Source organism: Marmota marmota, unplaced genomic scaffold, assembly GCF_001458135.2.
Source record: "Marmota marmota marmota unplaced genomic scaffold, marMar, whole genome shotgun sequence".
NCBI lineage: Eukaryota > Metazoa > Chordata > Mammalia > Rodentia > Sciuridae > Marmota > Marmota marmota.
This window is the reverse complement of record NW_026000101.1, coordinates 17963704-17976967: the sequence shown is the minus strand read 5'-3', so window position 1 is coordinate 17976967 and position 13264 is coordinate 17963704. Positions and strand designations below refer to the sequence as shown.

Sequence of the window (13264 nt, the reverse complement as noted above, 5' to 3'; positions counted from 1 at the left end):
GCGGGCCGGCAGGCAGACGAGGGGCCAACCGGCCAGGCCGGGAGCTACGCGGGCGAGCCGCGAGCGAGCGGGCCGGGAGGAGGGGAAGAAGGAGCGCGCCGCGAGCGAGCGAGCGAGCTAGCGGAGGGAGCGAGTGAGGGACGGCATGCAGTGAGGTCATCCTTTGAATCTAATTGTCTGAGTCAGGAGGAGATGTGGCACTTGATGCTGGGGGAGGGGAGGGGAAGGGACCCTCGGCTCCCGCCCGGGCTCCTCCTCACACCCAGGTTTGGCCGGGCCTTCCTTGCCCCCGCCCAGGACGATGTGTCTCCGGCCAACCCAGCCTGCCCGTCTCAGGGCTGACCTCTGCTGCCTGGGGTATCAGCAAGCAAGCAGCGAGATGCAGAAGCCAGTCCTGGCCCTCGGCCTCCTTCGTATCTTCTTGGGAGTGATGGAGACACCCTGCCCTGGGCCCAGGTCACCTTCCCACATTTTTTTTAGGGTATGGAAAGCTCCCACCGTACCCGCAGGTCATATTTCTGCCCTCTGAGGAGAAAGGGGGAACTTCAGTCAGCCTTTCAAGATACCTTTGTGCACTTTAAGAAGATGGGGCCCCATACAAGTTACTTCCTGCACTGGGAGTTTAGTGGAATCTGGGAATGGAACCCCAGCTCACCCTCTTGCCCTCTGAGAATGATAGTGCACATTCCACCAAGTCCTCCAGTTATTTTCTGTACCTGGGAAGAGATGAAGACCACCCCCCCCCAATTAACTCAGGATCTCCCTATTCTTGCTTGTTTAAGCTCAAGCCCCCATTCAGGAGAGATAGGAGCAGGGCCAGATTCCTAAGGTCTGCAGGAGCTGCCCAAGGAATGGTTGGGGGCGAGTCAGCAGCTGGGCCCTGGGCCTGTCAGCATACACACCCGTACATGTATACATACACTCACACATGTGCATTCACACACACGTGCACATATACAGGGTGGGGGGCACAGGCAGCTGGGGATGCTCACACTATGGGCCGCATACCCCTCCCCTTGCCCCCATGGGGGAGGGGTGATAAATATTTAAGGGGCTTTTAGCTCAGAAGGGGCTGAAGCTGGGGGAGGGAGGGGGATCCACACTGCCTGATTAATGGGGTTACGGGCTTGGATCAATCCATCCGCCCGCCACTCCCTCCTCCCTCCTCCCTCCCTCCGCCTAATGCGCTTTATCAGGAGACGCTTTTCTGACTTGGCAGCATCGGGCGTTTTAAATAGACCCATTTAGAGCTGGGGTTGGGGGGGGAGAAGGAGGGGGTGGAGAGAGACAGAGATTGAGACAGGCTGGGAGACAGAGACGACCAGGGGAGAGAGATGCCGTACAAGAGAGAGACTGGGAGAGGAGAGACAGAGGAGATGCACAGAACTGAGAAGAGAGACTAAGGGTGAGACTCTTATGGAGGCTGAGATGGAGAAAGAGATGATGGGAGGCCAAAGGGAAGGTGGAGGGCTGTACAGCAGAAACAAACACAGAAAGAGAGAAGGAGAGAAGAAAGGAGGCACCAGCAGCAGGAAGAAATCCAGAGAGAAGCTCTCTCTGCAAGGGCTAAGTGCTAGCCTGGGAGACAGCAGATATCTTTTATTTCCAAAAACAGTTTTTCATCCACTTTGTTAAATTAAAAAGCTGTTTTTAAAGTGATGCTGGAGGTGCTGCTGGAGGAGGGTGGCTAGAACTGCCAAGTCCTCCCTCCCGGGCCTCTTCCTCGGCCCCCACAGAAGCTGCCTCAGCCTGAGCCCCTGGGGTGTCTCCAGCTCCCCTGCTCTCCACGATCCTCTAAGATCCCCAGGGACAGGGTCAGGGCATCTGAGCTACTGTTCACTGGCAGGAAGTCCTTCCTGCTGTCTGGCCTCAGTCCCTCTTGCTGCAGAGAGCATATTCTCTCCCCTGAGCACTAGCCCTCTCTTCTCGAGCCCCTTTTCCTGTCTCCTTAAGGTAGTCCCAATTTAGGGGAGGATCACATGCACTCTAGGCTCAGTAGCCCACTTTCCTAATAAATAAGCCATCAAACTCCTACCAGGTGTGCCCCCCGAAAATATTATCTATCATTCTGTAAATCCATTTCCTAGTCCATAATTCACCCCATGTCCTTGAGTTACTGGGTGGAAAGATTAACTCTATGCCCCTGTAGAGGAATCTCCTCTTCCCTCTTCTCATGGGCCCTGGTTCCATCTAAGTTCCTTTTAAGGCCATGTGTCAGCCTGGGGTACCCCACTCCACTCTCAATAACACCCCACTCTTAGTTCTGAAGGGTTACAGCCCCCCACCCCCAGGCCGGGAAAATGGCCAGTCTGTTTGGGAGCTGAGATGAAAAGCCCAGCCGGCCTTTGTGGGCCTCTGGCGGGTTTTGGACAATAGGCCCTTCCGTTCCGCTCCACTGCCTCAATTCCTTGGATGCCCCCACCCCGGGGCTGCCAATCCAGGGGCCTTGCCTAAACTGAATGAGAGGCAGGGAGAGTCAGACTCAGCCCCACAGCTGGCCCCAAAAGATTCTGGACCTTCCGACCTGCCATTCTATCTCCTCCAAGCCCAGCTGCTCCCTAATCAAGCCAGAGAGATGTTTTGGGGCAGAGAGGGAAACTGAAGACACTGAAACAGAAACATATTCCCACATCTGGGATTCAACCCCTCTCAGTGTACAACTCAATTTCCTGACCTGGTTTTGCTCTTGCCTGTGTGACCATGGATAAATCTCTTCCCTTCTCTGGGCCTATCATGGGGGCAAGAAAAGCCCCAAGACAGGATGATCCCCAAACTTCAGGAGGCAGAAGGATAGGGGAACAGAAGAAAAGGGTCTCAGGTCCTTCACCCCTGTCCTCTAGACCTACACCCTCAATGCACCTGGTGATGCCCTGAGATGGATCTGCCCTGCCTGGGCCCCCGGCACCTACCTCTTCACCACCAGCCACACTCCAAGCACATCAATGTCCTTTTCTTCCTCCAGACCACTCTTCCCAGGACTTCCAAAACCAAGGGGGTGGGATGATGTGACAAGTCTGGATTCTAGAAGGGCAAAGGGCACAAATCAGAGGTCACAGAGGAGTCACAGGTCTTAGTTCAACTCAAGAGCTCATTCCATACTCACAACCACACTGTGAGAAGGGGAGACCAAGGTGAGCAGCAGACAAATGTCTGAAAAAGGAAAAGTTAGGGTAGTATGGACTCACATCAGCACCACTTGCTGAATTCAGTTCTGAACCACAGGAACCAAGGGAGGTCAGAAGACAGTGGCCTGATGCTACTCGCAGATACACATCCCCAGAAAATCCAGAATCCCCACATAGTTTGCAGACACAGTCTCCACATCACACACATTCTCACATGCACACTCACACAGACAAAGGTCACCGTTATAGCATCAACACCCACTGTCATAACAACCTCTTCTTTATCACCACTAGTTTATTGAACATCTGTTATGTGCCAGGAACTATATTAGGCACTTTATTTACATCATCTCATTTAAGTCCTCATGACTTCTCCACAAGGTAAGTTCTATTATTCTTCCCATTTGACGGCTAAGAAAACAGAGAGGTTAAGTAATTGCCCAAGACCACAGAGTTGATCAGTTCTATAGCCTAGATTTGAGTCCAGATCTAACTCCAAAGCCTTTCTGTTACACCAATTTGCCTCTGGAGCTCTCTCACCCACTTAAACAGTGCCTTCCCCAATAATAATAACAACAGGTAAAAGCTAGGCATGGTGGCACACACTTGTAATGCCAGTTACTCAGGTGGCTGAGGCAGGAGGATCACAAATTCCAGGTCAGCCTGGACCACTCAGTAAGACTCTGTCTCAAAATAAAAAGGGATGGGGATACAGCTCATTGTTAGAACGCCCCTGGGTTCAGTCCCTCATACCCCACACACAATAACAACAAAAATGGGTAGAAATTTTGTTATTTATTTTTGGCAGTACTAGGGACTAAACCCAGGGCCTCACATTTGGGCAAGTGCTCTACCAACTGAGCTACATCCAACTGAGCAGGTCCTTGATTAGCCAGGCATTATGATAAGACCTAACTTACAGTTTTGTACTGAATCATTAAAACAAACTTTGGAGGTAAGCCTTGTTTCCGTTTTTCAGATGAGGAAACAGGTTCAGAGAACAAAAGCAGCTAGCCTGAAGTCACACTACGGTAGCTTGTAAGGGGGCTGATGATGAACTCGGGTATCTTGAAAGTCACTGATGTTTTTCTATGGATTCTAGCCACTCAACAGACCCCTTACCTTCTACAAGATTCCAGACAATCCTCAGAGTCCAAAAGGTCCCAGATGTATCTGTCAAAGGTATGATTAGGTGCCTAAACACATAACCACGAGAAAGGGACTCCATGTCATCTAATCCAGCACACAGATGCAGACTCCACTGACCAGGAAGAGAGAACCAGAAACTCAAACAAGATGTTAGAGACAGGCTGACTGATGATAGACACAAGACACAGGCTTAACATGAGGGATGCAGAAAGGAAGACAGAGACAAAGCCAAACAACGACAGACAGTTGGAAACAACAGAATAGAAGAAGGTACAGGCTGCAATGAGAACATAGTGCACTGATCCGCAGAGAAACACCTATAGACCCATCTGACCTTCACGAGAAAAAAACTGTAAAAGCAAGCAAAGCTCCAGCTGTGTGTGGCAGGTATGTGTGTGCATGTTGGGAGAAGCATGCAGAGTCTTATCACTACCCACATTACACCAGCTGCTTCCAGCAATTTCATCTGATTAATAATAAATGCCCCGTAATTACAGCCGCTCCCCTAGCCCTTCTTCCTGTTTTTTGTCAGCTGCTGCCAGGCCAGCCCCCCGCAGACCCCATGGCCCACTCCATCCTCACCTGCTGCTTTCTAGTAGGCTGAGAGAACCTGAGCCTACAGAAGAGACCAGACTCCCCATCTGGGGGAATACCCATCTCTCCATCTTAGATTAATGCCCTTTGGCTCCAAGCAAAAAGTTATCTCATGTAGGTCTCATTAAGAACCCTCTCCCACTACCTGTACATAACCTGTGACCTCTAATATGGCCTAGGGGGCCGGGTCTGAGATGCAGGGAGATGAACTCCCATTGCCTACTCCTTATCATTCACTGGCTGAAGGAAGTCTCCATCCACAAACCAACTAGCCTTGGAATCCTCTGAGCTGGGCACAGGAAGGGACCCTCACCCCATCCCTCCAACCCCAGACAGCTACTATCTCCGCCCACTTATGTACCCTCCAGCTCTGGACACCCAGTGGCTCCACCTCCCCATTCCTGAGCCCCCCTCCCAGGTCCACCTCCTTCCAGGCCTCCCACCCTAGAGCTCCAAGGCAGCTCTATCAGAATCAGCTGCGGGTTTGTGCTGATCTGTTTCTAATCGCTGGGGCCTGGTTCACGCTTGCCCCCCCCCCCCAATATTGATTCCATTATTTGGAGAGTCATTGACGTCAGGGGCCTGGATGTGTTCCAAAACCGCCCTCTTTCCAGGCCTGGGCCAGGGCCCAGCCCCCAACCCCCACCCCACGTTGAGATTTCACGGAGGGGCCCAGAAAGGTCAGCTCATGAGCCAAGGTCACATGGCATCAGCTCCCAGACTCTGGGCTCCTCTTGCCTTTTAGGGACCACTGTGTAGTCCCTTCTCCTGGGGCAACGGACTATACAAAGGCCTGGGAGTCAAAAGTGAGGTAGAGATATACAAAAGGGGTCTGAAGACCCTCATTGGAACTTAGGCTCGCAGGAAGGGCTCTGAGGAGGTAGGCATGGGGTAGTGGCTTAGGAAAGGGCACTTGGGATAGAGTTTGTTTTCTTTGCCACACACTTATTTAGAACATCCTGAGGCTAGACTTGAAAGGGTTCTTACTGACTACTTGATTTTTATGTCTGGTATTGGCTATATCTCTAGATTCTCTAAGAAGGAAATTCTCTGCCATATAAAACAATGGATAACCCTGAATGTTGCCATAATTTCACTCACTGGCACTGCTGATCTTATAAATCTTTGCTCTGTATAAAACAAAGGCTCTGTCTCCTGTGCATCTCCCACCTGTGCTTGTCTCGGCTTCCCCATCCTCACATTCTCAGCCTCTGGCTCTGAGTGAGTGCTTGAGCCTCTCTCTGCCTCTGTCCCACCAAGACGCAGCCACTACTACGCTGGCCCACACCAGCAACTCTTCTGCTCGGGCAGGACCAAGTATTTTCAGGATATGAACCCTGTGTTCTCAAACATTAATAACCAATGTGGAAAATCCATGCTGCCCGCTGCAGCTACACAGCCTCAGGACTCGGCCCTGGAGGTCCAGAGATGCGATCCATTCCCTCGGCTACACTCCAAGAAACCCAGACCTAAAGAGAGTGAGAGTCACACTCACAACCTCAGGAGAATAAAGATTTTCCCACCATCCTGTGAAGCTGGGGAGAGGGCAGAGTGACCTCCAACTTCTGCTACAGAATCAGGGTTATTGCCTTGCCCACTTTCCCTTACCAAGCCTTTGTATTCCTTCCCTGAGTGAAGGGAAGTTCTTCCTATAGTCTAGCCTGCAAACCAGTCAGGATTCCTTTGAGCCCCAAAGGGGTGTACAACAGGGTGTCTTGGGTCTCAAGTCACAAACCCCAGACCCCCTGGGTCTCAATTTGTGTTCATTTCTCCACCTTTATGGAGAACCTACTCCCTGCCAAGCACTGTGCAGGCAGCCAGTGACAGTCCTGGCCACAAGGAGAACAGGGTCTGATGGAAGAGGAAAAGATGGACATTGCTCACTTAACTCTGCCCTGCTACTGCATACCAGGTCTGTTTCAGGTGCAGGGTACAGTGGTGAACAAGGCAGACCCAGTACCTGGGTCCCACCAAACTCACAGGTAACTACTATGCTACACTGTGGAGTGTTGGGCTGGGAAAGAATAGGTAGAGTATGGTGGGGCACACTGACTGCCGTGGGTCTGCAGAAATCTGTCCTCTTGCAGTATTGAGGACTCTTCAATTTATTCCTAAACTCCAGACAGGCCCTTACACGGACCAGAAGTCACCACCATGGTCTACCTTCAGGTTGTCCTACTGTAGCACTAGGCTTCTGGGAGCAAGGTCTGTCCTTCCCCACATCTATTCTAGCTCCTCTTTCCACCCCTTGGCCCCTGAGCTCCTGGTTTGGTGACCCCCCAATCCAGCACAGCTCTGCTTTGGGGGCTTCCTTTGCCCTCTGCAGAGTAAAGGGGAATGATGACCGCAGGCTCTCTACCCACAGGGACCACTTGCCTCCCCAGCCCCTCCCCACAGGAAGCTGAAGCCCTTGTGGGTGTGGTCACCCAGGGCCATAGGAGTTTACACAGCTGAGTTCTCCCCACTCCCCACCCCATGGTGGGCTTGGAGGAGGGGTCAGCTCTCCCTTCTCAGCCTTCTTACTCTCTGGGACCCCCCCCCCCAACCAGGAACACATGGTCCCCCCCCAACCCATCTGCATTTCAAAGAAAATCCACTCCATATGTTTCCGATTCATTTACACTTCAACTCGCCATGGGGGGGCAGAGAGCAGGACGCCTTGCCTCCAAGCCCCCCCACCCCCATAGGGGAACTGGAGAGCATGTGTCCCCTTCAGGGACATGGAGCAGTTAAAGCTCAGCCATTTCAGCCTGGGGTGGGGGTGGGGGCTGCAGGCCAGCACTCTATAGTGTGAGCCCCCATGAGAGGATAGTCTGCCTCAGTTGGCCCCACCTACTGGTCTCCATAGCTGGAGGGCAAGTGGAGTCCAGGGTTATATCTCTAAGATAGGTGAAGTTCCAGGGCTTGTTGCAGCCTAGCCCCTACTCCCCAGGGTTACTGCTTTTCTGAGGAGTAGAGTAGGGATCTACGGGCAAGTCCTGGAGCCAGCATAACAACTCAACAGACATTCCAAAAAACACTGTGAGACATAGCATAATATGGCCCTACTCCTCTCCAGCCTGGGCAGAGAAGAGAAGGAAGAAAAGGTGCATTCCATTCCAGTCTCCTCCTCCAGCTTTCTTCTCATCACAGGTTTTGGGGCTACCAGGTCTTTTAGAATCACAAATTCAGCACCCTGGAACAGTCCCTGGAGCCAGAGGCAAACTCACCCAGTCAATCTTCACACCCCTCCCATCCCATGGATGACCGGGATGGGGTGGGGAAGATGTCTTAAGAGGACATGAATCTGATTTCCCCACACCTAGCTCTTTCTACCACAGAAGGGGTATGTGCATGGCACGTGGAGGGCTCTAAGGGTTCATGTTACCTCTGAACCACCAAACCACTTGGAGTTTCTGCCAAGAACCTAGTCTCCTTGTAGAAGGCAAGGCAGGGAGGTTCAACTGGATCTGTTTCCCATTATTACCCCCTCCATCGGCCCACAACCCAAGTAAGGGAGGTAATCAAATATACATCCCATCTCCTCCCCATCTTTGGAGGAGATTGGTCTTGGAGCAGACTCTTTTGTTCACCTCAATTGTCCCAATACCACCACAAACGGAAAGAAAGCATGGGCACGCTTTATTGAGTCCTAAGCTCCACTGGGATTGTGAACACCACAATCTTAGTGTGGGTCTGAATGTGAGCTCCTGAGCAGAAGTGGAGTTTAGTGTAAGTGCCAGGGTTTAATGTCAGTCTGAATGTGAACTCCCAAATGGAAGTACGAGTTTGAGTGTGAACCCAAGTTCTAGGTATGTCCGACTATAAGCTCCAGTGAGTCAGAATGTGAATTTCAGGATTGAAATGTACTAACTTTGAGTCCCAGGATTCCCAAACAAGTCAGTGTAAGTCTGAGCCCTTAGTCTTAAGAGCCTTTCAAGTATGAGCTAAGTGTCCCATATGAGTCCAAATGAGTACTACACTTCCTTTTTGAGACTGAGCGTGAGCTCCTCCATGCCAATGTGAGACTGACTGACTGTGAACATCAGGAGCCCAGGATAAGCTTAAGTGATTCCAGGATGGAAGTGAGAATCTTGAGTGTACACATTAAGAGTTCTAGCGTAGGGGGCTGGGGATATAGCTCAGTTGGTAGAGTGCTTGCCTCGGGTGCACAAGGCCCTGGGTTCAATCCCCAGCACCAAAAAAAAAAAAAAAAAAGAGTTCTAGCGTGAGCTCCAGGATCCTAATGGGAATTTGAATGTGAGTCACAGGATCTCATATGAGTCTGAGGGAGTCACCCAGATCCTGGTATGAGTCTAAGTGTGAGCTACAGGTTACCCATGAGAGTCTGACCCCCAGCCTTCCCATGTGAATCTAAGTGTGAACCCAAAGGTCCTAATATGAACCTGTGTGAGGTATAGGGTCCCTACAGAGTCTCAATCTGAATCCTAGCATGGAGATATGAGGGTGAATGCCAAGATGAAACTGTGACTCTGACTAGGAAATGCAGTGTCCTATATTAGTCCTTGAATTCAAATGTGAGCCCTAGGTTCCCTATGTGAGTCTGAGTGTGAGCCCTAGTCTCAGTGTGACTCTGAGTTCCAGCATTTAAGTGTGAATTTAAAGAAGCTTCCAAGTTTTAGTGTGAGTCTGAGTGTGAGCCCTAGAACCCCAGTAAGCTTCTAAGCATTAGCTCTAGGTTTCAATGTAAATCTATGAGCTAAAGAATAGAAATGTCTGGGTAAGTGTAAGCATACAGTCCCACTGTGAGTCCAAGTATGAGAACAGAGGACCAAGGAGTGTAAACCCTAGGACTAAAGTATGTATCTGGATATGAGCCCCAGAATATAAGTGTGAATCTGAGTGTGAGTCTCAATGTCCTGATGTAATTCTGAATGTGAGGCCACATGAGTGTGAATGTAAAACCCAAGACCCAGAATGAGTTTATTTCCCAGTGTGAATCTGAGTGTGAGTTCCAGAGCCAGAAGGTTTCAAGTGTGAACTTGAAACTTCTAGTGTTTGTGTAGGCTCAGGGTCCCACTTGGAGTATCAGTATCAGAGAATGAACCTTTAGCTCCATCTCACCAATCCTGCCCAGAGCCCCAGGAACAGACCGGATTTGTGAAGGGTCGTGAGACTGGAGGCAGAGGCATAGTTTGAGAGGTACAGTGCCCTCCACCCAAGTCCTGGCCAGCCCTACATCCCTAGGAATATTTAATTGTTCAAGCCCCATCCCAACGCATGCAACAGCATGCCATCACACCCAGTGTTTCGGAACCCCTGAATGTACAGCAATTACGGATGCACAAACATACCCAGCATTTCAGACTCCCACCATCTTAGCGATTAGCCACACAAACACCCCCAGTAACACAGATACAAATATATCCTGTATCAAAGGCAAAACAACTAGTGTTACAGACACACTCCTACAGCCGCATGCAGACACACACCCAGTGTTGCAGACAAGCTGCCAGCCATACAGACAATTCTCAAAGAGAGAGACTAGACGGAAAGAGAAAGAAAATCCTGAATTTTCAACAAGGCGTGAAATAGTCCTGCCCGCCTGAAGCTACTGGAGGGGGGAGGGGTCCAGAGAGCGAGCGAACAAGCTGAAGGAGCTAGACGCTGGAGCAGAGGTTCGGGAGAGGAGCGAAGCCGAGAGGAGAGCAGAGGAGAGGAGCTGAGAAGGAGAGCTGTCCGTCTGGTGACCTCCCCGCGGCCCAGCCCCCCACGCACGGGGAGATATGCTACTCTGAGCAACATAGGGACACCCGGGTAGGCTCACATAGAGCCGCACAGGAGGAGGCACACGGGCAGACTCACAAAGAGGCACTTGGGGACACATCACTGGCGGACTCACACAAACCAGAGGACTTACAAAGAGACACACTGGGGTAGTCTCACAGCACGTAGATACATCCAGGCGGACTCAGGAGAAAACCACAGGCAGTCCCTCTCTCTATGCCCCCCCTCTCTTTCACACACACACACATACACACACGCACACGCGTATTCACAGGGACACACAAGCACTGGCAGACGCGCAGCCGTCCGTTCACACACTCAGGCGCTTTGAAGTCCAGGGTTTTGCCCGAGAAAGTAGCCGCCTTTGGGTGTGCGGGGGCCACTGCTGCCCCCACCCCCAAACCCTGGAATTTTCCCAGACCCAGAGCGTGAGACTGAGGGGTAGGAAGAACAGGGACACTAGGAAAAACCGCCCTGACCATCTCGCTCCAGTCGACTGTCCAGCCTCAAGACCACCACGCCCAACCCTTGGCGCGCCCGGACTTGGGGGCCGCTTCTCCTGCGCCCCCGCCCTCGAGTTTGCGGGCAAAGTTTCTCGTGAACTTTCCTGCCTCCCCCTGCAGCGGGCCCACGCGTGTCCCCTCACTCTTCCCGCGCGCACCCGGGCCACTGGTCCGCTGGTCTTCCCGCCTGAGGGTTCGAGGGTTCAGCTTCGCGCTGACCGCCGCGGGGTACTCACCGCGCCGTGGGCCACCGGGCTCGCGCCGCGCCTCGACCGCCCAGGCAGGGAGCAAGGCAAGGAGCGCAAAGCTAGCACCGCTGCTGGATCCCACCGCCGAACCCCGCGCCGCGCCGGCTGGAGCCGCCGCCTCCGCTGCCGCCGCCGCCGCCCGCTCTGCACCGGCTCCTCCGCGCTCCGCGGCTTTAACCCCCCCATCCTCCTCCCTCCCTCGCGCTCTCCCTCCCTCCTTCCTTCGCCCATGTGACCGCGGGCGCCCGCTCGGCCGCGCGCGCCCTCGCTCCCCTCCCCCCTCTCGCCTTGTCTCCCCCGCGCCTCCGCGGCCGCGCGCCACGACCCCCTCCCCGCCACGGCCCCCGCGCGTCCCCGCTTTAGCACGCTCCCGTGCTTGGCACGCGCGGCCCGTTCGCGGGGCACGCTTACTCTGCTCAGGCCTGTGAGCCCCCACTCCCATTAGCCCCGTGCAGGCACGCGCCTTCTTCCCCGCTGGCACGCTCGCCCGCCCTGGCACGCGTGGCACCCTCACTCTCGCCCTTTCTCGGGCGCGCCCTCCAGACGGCTGTGGCCCCTGTGCTTCACGCGCAGCCCGGGCCGCGGGTCTCACAAGCGCGCGCGCACACATACACGCACACCCACTCCGCCCGCTCCCCTAAGGGCGACTGGGCGCGCACCCACCCCCAGGGATCGCTCATTCACACTCACTCTCTCACTCAGTCTTGGCCAGGTCTCTTCTGCGCACACTCTCCTATGTTCAGGCCCTGAGTGTCTCGCACTGACACCTTGACAAACCCGGGGGCCAACTCTGGGGTCCTCCCTCCAGAATCATCGTGAGAGGAGCGCAAGACCGAGCCCCCAGCCCCCACTTTGAGTAAAAGAAACCATCCGGCTCCCCTCCTCCCTGATTCCTACTGCCACCAGCAACGACCCCACTCCTAGTCACATACAGACAAAACCCTGGCTCCAGGGAAAGCGGGCTTTGCGTTTCCGTAACACGGGATGAACCAAACTGGGAGCCCAGGTCCTCCTTTCTCTCCATGTCTCTGATGACACCACCACCACTACCTTCTTCTTTCTCTATCCCCAGGGACACCTGGCCTGGGAAGAAGCCTCCATAGGATGAAGGGAATAGGGAGGCTGCGCCCTTAATGCCTGGTGGGGCAATTCCAGCACGTGGGGCAACTCTCCACTAGCTTGGCGCTGGAGGCTCACCCTTTGATCCTTCCTTTTGCAGCACGGGCCTCTGAGGGGCCAGTGAGCTCACTTCACTCGCCCCCGGGCCTCCTGTCTGGCTGCAACATGGGAGATTAAGGATAGACAACCTGATCAACTTCTGAGGCCACGCAAGAGAGCAGTAGAGAGTGGGATGCCAAAAAGAGAACAAGAGGTCCACCCACTTCCACCCCTCGGATATTCCACCTGGCCTTTGACCCATAATCCCCAGCCTTGCCCCTTCAGGGAACTGCTCCGTGGCTGAGGGTGAAGGGAGGGAAATTTCTCGCTGTTTCCTCACACCCTTCCCCAGCAGGCTGCCTACAACGCCCGGGCCCTTTCCCAACAAATGCCTCAGGGACTCCCATTGCAGAGGAAAACCTTCCCGCCACTGCCAGGGCTTTTCACTTTCACTTCCATGACCGCAGAATCCCCTTGGTACAACCGTCAGGGGTCAATCAGGGCTGAAGCTCAGAAAGGGCTATCTAGGGATTAAGGGCACACAGCGAAATAACTGCGTCTAGCTGAGGTCCAACGCAAACTCACCCACAGTAGATGTTCTCTAATTGGCTTTTCTGGGCCCACTACCCTTCAAAACCCCAAGCAGTGAACCTTTTTAAGATGGTGGGCGCAGGTAAGAAGCGCGGACAGTAAGGAATTGCCCCTCGCCTTGCGCTGAAGCGAGGTTAGGGGCCGATGGGCCTGGGTATCTACACCGGGT

At 53.4% G+C, this 13264-nt stretch overlaps 1 protein-coding gene across 5 annotated transcripts in view; it reads right to left on the bottom strand.

Annotated features, from left to right (window-relative positions):
• The window catches only part of Cntfr (ciliary neurotrophic factor receptor), a 52473-nt gene extending 40607 nt beyond the window's left edge, over window positions 1–11866 (bottom strand). The window contains exons 1-2 of one of the 5 annotated variants that reach the window (XM_048783478.1): window positions 11758–11866; window positions 2910–3021 (exon numbers count right to left, since the gene is read on the bottom strand). The gene's annotated coding sequence lies outside the window, so the exon portion shown is untranslated. Of the gene's footprint in view, window positions 1–2909; window positions 3022–11334; window positions 11512–11757 lie in introns of those variants that run through there. The other 4 variants (XM_048783477.1, XM_015492412.2, XM_048783480.1 and 1 more) reach the window with 4 other exon arrangements.
• Window positions 11867–13264: the final 1398 nt, after the last annotated feature.